Source organism: Nicotiana sylvestris, unplaced genomic scaffold, assembly GCF_000393655.2.
Source record: "Nicotiana sylvestris unplaced genomic scaffold, ASM39365v2 Un00131, whole genome shotgun sequence".
NCBI classification, from domain to species: Eukaryota; Viridiplantae; Streptophyta; class Magnoliopsida; order Solanales; family Solanaceae; genus Nicotiana; species Nicotiana sylvestris.
The window spans coordinates 272-9737 of record NW_027184467.1 but is presented as its reverse complement, the minus strand read 5'-3'; the positions used below and the strand labels follow the sequence as shown (position 1 = coordinate 9737).

At 30.3% G+C, this 9466-nt stretch overlaps 1 long non-coding RNA gene across 2 annotated transcripts; it reads left to right on the top strand.

Annotated features, from left to right (window-relative positions):
* Positions 1–2145: 2145 nt before the first annotated feature.
* Positions 2146–5565, top strand: LOC138884863 (uncharacterized). 2 transcript variants are annotated; one of them, XR_011404888.1, is made up of 2 exons: positions 2146–2431; positions 5100–5565. It is a non-coding gene; the product is annotated as an uncharacterized lncRNA (long non-coding RNA). The 2 variants fall into 2 exon arrangements; XR_011404889.1 differs by having other exon boundaries at positions 5082–5565.
* The last annotated feature ends 3901 nt before the right edge of the window (positions 5566–9466 follow it).

Below are 9466 nucleotides of genomic sequence, written 5' to 3'. Positions count from 1 at the left end.
ATTTCGACGTAGGAACAAGTAATTGCATGTTAATGGTTAATATCAATAGTCTACTTGAATTTGAATCAATTAAGTTATTCATGAATGTTAGCAGAATCAAATAACCGAGTCGTGTAGTTCAAACTTGACCCAGCATATGGATTTGGTTCAAATGATAGACTATAGGATTTTCTAATATTAACTAATTAGTCCCCCCCCCCTTTTATTTCTTTAGAGACAAATAAATAGAAGAAGAATAGTCATTTTGGGATTAGCCTTTAAATAATAAATGAGACGAGCCTCGCTAAATAAAACGTAGAAGTTGCGGGGCCCTCAGTAAATATTATGTTCAAATACTTTAGATTTCGGGATGGACTGTCTAATGAATTTCACGGCTTTCCTCAAAATAATAACGCTTTAGTCAGTTTAGGCGCGCTTTAAATAAGTTACTTTCTTAAACTCGGGTGCACATTTATGTGATCCGAATCCAAATCTCAACGGAGTCGAAATGTGTCAATAACCACGGGTGCATTGATGTGACGTGGTTCGAGACGTGTTTTCACGACGTTGCAATTCTCTCTTAAAATAACAACAATAAAAGCGGAAAGAGTTAAAATTTGCACACATGTCCAACATGTATAAAATCAGATAAATAAGCCGAATATGACAATTAAGCGACCGTGCTAGAACCACGGAACTCAGGAATGCCTAACACCTTCTCCCTGGTTAACAGAATTCCTTATCCGAATTTCTGGTTCGCGGACTGTAATATAGAGTCATTTCTTTTCCTCGATTCGGGATTCAACCGGTGACTTGGGACACCATAAATCTCCCAAGTGGCGACTCTGAATTAAATAAACAAATCCTGTTTCGATTGTCCTTTAAATGGAAAAGCTCCCCTTACGCCCTTGCGGGCGTAGGAAAAAGGAGGTGTGACAATAGTTGTATATGATTAATAGCTTGTTTGGCCAAGCTAGAGAAATCAGCTTATTTTGATAAGTGTTTTTTTTAAATTGCTTTTGAAAAAGAGAAGCAGTTTGTGTTTGGCTAATCACTTTTAAAAGCACTTTTGAGCAATAATTTGTGTTTGACCAAGTTTTTCAAAAAGTACTTTAATTATCAAATTACGAATAAGGACATGAGTAGATTTACTTAATATATAGTTAATATTATAAGTAAATAAATAATCTCAAAATTTTGTTATTACAAGCAATAATTAAATCTTTTCATTTTATTTAAATAAAATATGAAAATAAAATATTGCTCTTGCTAAGTATTAGGTTTAACAGTTATTTTGGTATATACTACTATATTTTATTAAGGGTATTTTTGGTAAGACGAAAAGTCAAAATGCTTTTGCTTCTGTTTTTGGAAAGAAGTTACTTTTTTCTACTTCTCAGAAAGTGCTTCTGCTTCTTTCCAAAATCACTATTTTTATCCCCAAAAAAGCTTGACCAAATACCTCAAGTTAGGAAAATAAAGTACTTTTATGAAGAAAAAAAAAACAATTTTGGCCTCTTGAGAAGCTTGGCCAAAACCATAAGGAATAAAATAGTAATTATATATGAAATTAAATAATTGTTTAAAATGCAAAATTAATCTTCATTCTCAAATAATATATCATTTGTTTACTTGCTTATATCAACAGAACTTATCAATTGTCTTTTAGGCTTATCAAGCTCATATTTTATTTTACTGCAGTTGTTGTTAGTTACATATTTTGTTATGTAAAATTTAAACTATTATTAATAGTTGTGGATATTTATGTATGTCATATACTCTATTACTTTTAAATAAATATACTTATTTATTTCAAAAAAGGAGAAAAAAAGAGGCAAGGTAAAGGGTTTCTGATACATCTGGAAAAATCGAAACAGGATCAAGAATCATTACTCTTTCGTTTCGACACAATAAAAAAGGATTTTTCTACACCCCTTTCTTGTGTCGAAGACTAGGAAGACAAATAATCCCTCCTAGAATGTTTTGTTCCCCACATTTTTCCCATGCTTCCTAGGAAGCTGCCTAGGTCGGCCAAATTGGCTGCCATGCAAGCTACAAGAAGCTAGCATTCTATAGAAGGTTCTAGAATGGCCTAGCATGGCCTTGCCCTTGGGCAATAGGGGCTGCCCAATGCCTATAAGAAAAAGAAGGGAACGTTGTTTTTGCAAACATGAATCGAATTTTTTTTCACAATTTTTACGCAAAATTGTATCTTTATCCCGGAGCCTCGAAGGAAAGAAAAATCGTTCTTTGCTTTGACTTTGATGAAAAATTTTCAGTTAAAATGGATTGGTCGTACCTATCCAATAATGGAATATGGATTATGACTGACTCGCTATTCACTCGGTTTTTGGGTCATAATCGTTATATAGGAGAGATGGTTCAAAGTGGATTCGGCCTCGGAAACGTTCCGATGTGATCAATTTTTCGTAGGGGTATTGAATAGTTACAGGTAAACGATTTGCGTGGGACAACGTATTCATATATATATATATATATAATTCATTTTTAAATAAGTGCTCATATATTGAAGAGCTAAATAAATATTTTGTTTTTCTTCAAGTTATAAAAGATCGTGGCAATAGTTGGCTTAACAACTACAATTAGTTATCATGACAAAATGATACGGCCACAGATTTATTTGTATGATAAAATTTCATAGCTAAATATATATTTTTGCCACGAGTTAAAACTTACTGTAGCAAAAGTAACTGTTTTGCCCCAATAAACTATTTGAAACAAAGTGTTGTAACTAAATAAATATTTTTACTTCAAATTATTTAAAAAAAACATGACAACAGTTGGCTTAATAGCAACAATTAATTGTCATGATGAAATTATATAGTCATTGATTTATTGCTATGATAATATTTCGTAACTAGTCACATATTTTGGCCACGGGTTAAAATTTCTAGCAAAAGTAACCTTCTAGTCATAACAAATTATTTAAAATAAATATTATAGATAAATAAATATTTTTGCTTCAAGTTATAAAAAAAATATTGCAATAGTTGGCTTAATAGCTGCAGTTTGTTGTCATGACTAAATGATATAGCCACAAATTTATTACTATGATAAAATTTTGTAGCTAATTATACATTTTTGCTACGGTTGAAGCTCTCTATAGCGCAAGTAACCTTGTTACCAAACTAAATCTGTTTGAAATTAAATGTTGTATCTAAAAAAATATTAATGAGAAACATATATTTTTAGCCGTTCCCAAAAATAATAATCGACAAAATAAATCTCTTTTGTATATATGTGTATCATATACATATAATACACTTATTTTATATACTTGGGTAAAGAATGCAATTAGTTTTGCCCAACCGGTCAATTTTATATTTGTCCTAAACTAATTTTCTTCAAGTTTTAAAAATTATGGCAATTTTTAGCTAATAAGCAGATATAATTGTTTTTTATGAGAAACGACATATCCACAATTTTATTGATATGATAAAATTTTGTAGCTAATCATTAACTTTTTTTCATGAGTTAAAACTAACCATAAAAATAGTAAACTCTTAGCCACATTAAACTATTGGAATTACATCTTGTAGCTAAATGAATATTTTTGCTTCAAGATATATAAAAAATGTGGAAATAGTTGTTACATTTTTATATAATTTTCATATATTTAATTACATTAAGTATTATGAATTTAATATTGTTGATATCTAAGTCCATAGAAAATTAATTATAATTTTATTAAATAAATATAACTTGTAAGTTTCCAATTATAACTAAAAAATAATCAAACTATTTACAATTGATGTGTGAATAAAAAATTATATAGAATTTAAACAACTATAATCTTGTAACAAGTTAGAGAAATATTTTAATTAATTAATTTTAACATAAAGAGTTAGAGTTTTGGTATAATAGAGAAAAATTAATAATTGTATACAATTAAATTTTTTATTAATTTCAAATATATAATTAAAATCTAAACAATACTCTTTAATAATAGATCATTTGTTGTACAATCTGATCTTTCTATAATAGTCATCTTCTAGACCATTATTTCACTGTAACAATATGTTTTCTTAGGAACTGATTTTTGTTTTATATTTTATATCTCTATAACAATATTTTCTTATATTATCAACATCCATCATTATAATAGTATACTCATGTAAAACTATCTCCCTATAACATCATTGGTTAAATATCTATATATTAATTATTCTATATGTTTATTATTTTATAAAGTAAAAAAATAATATAATTATATTTGTTGGAGACATACCTTTAATAAATTTTAGTGAAAAAGTCGGGAACATAAAAAAACTCTGTTAACTAGGGGAAACAAATTGAAAAATATAAAAGTAGAAACTTTTTATATTTTAATATTTGTTCATACGTTCCACCTTATTGATATTGTATTAGATTTTTAAATTTTTAATTAATAAAATTGCAATATCATTTGAAATTTTAAAAACAAATTATATTATTTTCTTTTATGACATAAATAAATTTAAAATTTTTTTGGATATATTTTAATCAGAAACAAAATAAAATTTAGATGTTAAATGTTATATATGTCTATAAAATCAATCTCTATAAAAGGCAACAAATTGTTAGGGGTCGTTTGATATGATGGATAAGGTAAATAATTCTGAAATAAAAATTTAGTACCGCCATATTCCTTTTTTGGTTACTAATCCTGGGATACGTTATCCCAAGAGTAAAAATGTCAGGATAACTTATACATGCCAGATGGTAGAATTGTAATCCCAGGATAAGTTATCCCATGATAAAGTAGTAAAATTGACAATCCCAGGATTAATACGACATACCAAACAATCAACAAGAAATAATACTAGGACAATTAATCCTCGCATAATTGATCTCATCATAACTTGTCTTCAAACCAAACGATCCCTTATAGATGTATAAGTATTGCAACTAATTCTAAAAAATATTCTATTTATACTTTAAATGAATTTTTTATTACAATTTAATTTTTTTCTACAATCTAAACTCAAAACATTATATACACAATAGCTTAGTTCCCATTTTGTTTATTTGTTGTTTTGCTAGCAAAATTTTATTATTACTACATTAGTTTTGTTTTTAGTTTTTTACATAATATCGTGTAGGTATTCATTTGTGTGTAGAAATAGAAGGTGGCAGTCCTGCAAGATCAAGAGGGTAACATGGCAATCTTGCTGGATCATGAGGTGGTGTCACCAGGTGAAGTAATCGATGGAGTGCTATAAGATCTTATTTTGTTGCGTCCTTCTTCTTGATATCCACAAAAAACAACAATTTCTTTCACGCACAGGGTACAAATACAATCGGCTAATGTCTTTCAATTCGCCATCGGAACCTGGTATTAAAAAGCATTGGAGCACTTATGAGTTTTGATTTCTCTTCACTGTCCGCGGATGGTTACCATCCCTATCCAAACTCACATTAGCTAGTTTTTTTAGAACTTTATTATTCGAGTTGTAAAAGAGTTATGTACTGTGGATCTGTATGAAATTATTCTTTTTCTTGTAAAAAATATCGTATTTTTGAGTATAACAACATTTTAGTATTCTAATTTATCTTGAATGATATTGTTGAACCTTTAATTATTTATTCTTACTAATGTATATCATTTATTTAAAAAATTAAAAATATTTTGCTATTTTGTTTTAAATATTTGATGATATAATATGGATTGTTAGCTACAATACATAAATTCTTGTGGCTAAAGTTGATCGTGACAAATTCTTCAGTTTATTGCTACAAAGTTATGGAATTCATAGCTAAAAGTATGAATTCTTAGCTACGATATAAAAATTATTGTGGCAAATACTTTAATGTGTTGCTATGAACTTTTGAATTCATAGCTAATCACAAGTACTATTGCTAGGAGAGTAAATTATAAGTTTAGCCACGGAAGTTGAGCTTGCGCGACAAACAAATTAAATCTTTTGCTACAACACAAAATCTTGTGGCTACAATATGAAGATAGCTACAAATTTTATTTGTCGTCGCAAAAGAATAAAATCACTTGTTACAAGTATATTTTTTGTGGCAAGAAATTTTTACCATTACAGCTACAACATAAATATTTATGGCAATAAGTATTAGTCCTTAGTCACGGATCATATAAAGTTTGTAGCTAACTTTTAGCTACGCTACATTTTGCTACGAATGCTACGGAAAAAAATATTATGGCTAAAGTGTTTAGCCACGGAAATTTTTATATTTAGCTACAATGTATTTCGTAGCTGTAGATTCATTATGTTGTAGTGAGCTCTTTTGTATAAGAAATGTATCTTGTACGTTTAATTCAGTGATAGTGTTAGAACTTTTATTATGGAAAATAAAAATATAAAAAGTAAATATACGAAAAAAGCCAAGAAAATTTATAATGTAACTATACGAAGAGGTGTAAATTTAATCTCAATTCAATTCTATTACGTTCTAGGAAATTATTTTTTATCTTATTACAAGTTTATTCACAATTTTCTTAGCCATAATTTTGGCCGGTAGGATCCAACTAGAGATGGCAAAATGGTTAAAACAAAGCAGTTATCACATATATTATCTATTAAAAAATGGGTTGGATAAGAACTATATTATCCAATTAGAAAATGGATAACCAACACTACAAGAGAACATGACATTAGCTAGAAACCAAAATCCTAGCTAACTTACCAAGATCCTAGCTAACTTCGCTTTAGCTAGGAAATTGTCCTTAGCTAAATTCCATAGCTAATATGCTCTTAGCTAAATTTTGCTAGAAAATTATGTTATCAGTTGCTAATATAGCTAGGGATATTTGCTTGGCACTAATCCCTCGCAATCATTAGCTAGGACATGTGGTAGCTAAATTCCATGCAAACTTTGTTTGGTCAATGTTGACTTTGTTGAAGTGTAGCTAGGCTATTAGCCAGGGACTTATTCCATGCTAATATTTGCTACGACTAAGCTAGCTAAATTCCAAGCAAATTTTGCGTGGTGAGCGTTGATTTCATTATAACATAGCAAGGAATAGCCCTAGCTAAACTTACAAACGTTCTAGCTAGATTACTAGTAGGATTTTTGTCTATAGCTAATTTGGTAGCTAATTTGATAAATATCCTAGCCTATATTTTGTTAGGCTTGGGATATTTTCCAGGCTAAATCTAGCTAGGAATAATTTCTATGTTATAAATGATGAAATACGAATGTAATTTTCTACATAATTCACCATGAGACGAAATAAGTAATTAAATACATTAATTTGAACATAAGCATAATCATAGTACTATTAAACCTAGAACAACGAAGTATATATATGTCTATTGGTAAATAAAACATGTCTTAACTTAAATAATTAATAACATAAAGTCTACTATTCTAAGATGGGGGACAACCAGAGCCGCTTGGTGGTGGTTGAGAAGGTAAACCAAACATCTCACGCACGACAGCACGAGCCGCAACTTTTACTTCTTCTTGCATATCCTCCCGAATATCTGCTTGCACTCGTGCCAACATGTTCTCCATCCGTTGCTCCATTGCACGATCAAGAAGTTGTTGAAATTCGGGTGTTTCAAAAATTTGTTGAGTAGGAACATTTGGAGGATTAGAAGCACTAGAGGATGCACGATTAGTGTCCAATGAATCTGCCAGAAGACAATTTTTGGGACCAAGACCATAAATTCTTCCTTTTTTTGCGCCTCCAACTGTTTCAATCCAAGTTTTCAATAGTTGCTCATCTGGTATAGTTTTCAACAAATCCACAATAGTTTCTTCGCTAGTTTTTTCTCCTTCCTCATCTCCATTTGTTGCCATGTTTCTTTCCATCTCTTCATCACCTACTTCAAAACCTTCTTCATCCCTTGAAGTTGAAGTCTCACCTACCTTCTCCTTAATAATATATGTAAATGTATTCTGAAAAGAATTATAGTAATTAGTTATTACATAGAATAGAAAAGTTACAAAGTTACATAGAATAGATTTGTGTGAAGCAATCAGATTGTTTTGTAATGGAAGAACATTCTTGGGACAGAAGAAAAGGACCCCTGTAGGCATATCTAGCACATAATTGGTAGCTCTCCTGCAGCTTTAGTGTATACATTTAACATGAACATAACTTATACAAGTGTGCATCTTCGTGTGTGTGTTCAGTTACCATACTCAAAAGAAAATTAATTACCATGTTTATGACTAAAAAAGGGTCATACTAATGTCTTAAGTTACATATCTAGTCAGATCACATTAAAAGAAATGGTGTGATATACTAATAAGAGAACTTCCGTAGTAGTCTATTGAATCTAACTCACTTTTAGTTATCCAAATAGTCACTGATCTTTTACTTCCGACTAGTTCAAGGACATTCATCCACTCATCGTAAGGAAACCATGCATGTGACAATAAGTTTTCAATAAAGATATGTAATTTCATGTACATCTCTGTTGAAGATCTTTGTCTTAATCACATAACCAAAACAAATAAAAACTTGAAGTTCACGTAATCCTCTTGGATATCGCACCTAATTTCCTGGTTTCTAGGGGTTGTTATTGGTGATGTCCAGATATTATCCATTCTACACTGTAGTACTTGCTGGAAAGCCAAATAATGAACCTTAATGGACCAAGCTAACACTATTATGTAGTCAGTACCATACCTCACTTAAAGTCCATTACGCTGACACTATTGCAGTCAGTACCATACATCACTCAAGATCCTCTGTCCTACTGTTTTGCATCGTAAACTTAGTTCTAATAGTTTATATAAGCAGTTGCAATAGTTTATATAATCAGTTGCAATATTCTTTTATCCTAAGCCGAGGGTCTACCGCAAACAACCTTTGTATAGCAACATCACTCCACTTTGGCAAATCAGAGAAGAGATCACTCAAGTGCAGAATATGACCTCAGAGTTGTGTGGTCGTTTGTATAAGTTCAGTTTTTATATATATAAACAGTGCCATTGGCAAGAAAGTTGTTTTTAACTTAACAAACTTATTTTTCAACAAGTACTTAAAATATAAATTGTTATCTTTCTGTCACAAGAATGTATATCATAGGCATCATAATAATAAGGCAAACAATAAGAAGATATCAAATTGCTGCTTCACACGATATCAAAAGGAAGCTGGCTTTATCTACATGTCTATCGTTTAAGTCTATCTAAATACCCTCCTAGTTCCATGCCCAGGCTTAACTTACTCTACGACCAAGGTTGTTATCATCAGTCACAACTAAAAACTGCCCCACTTTACCTAACAAGCTGCCTACTACTTTTCTTCCTAACCTAGTATCATTATAGCAGATTTTTACACTCGCCAATGCTCACCAAAGAGACCATCAAGATTCTCAGAATCCAATAGTAGCCTAAAACTCCAGTTTCTTAACTCATTCAATAACTCCATGATTTCAACATTCCAATAACAACAACATCACTTGTAGAATAATAATCAATTGCCAATATAAGAAATCATGCCAAGGGATCAGGATACTTTCATATACATAAATATTTGAGAAAGGATATATGAAATGACATG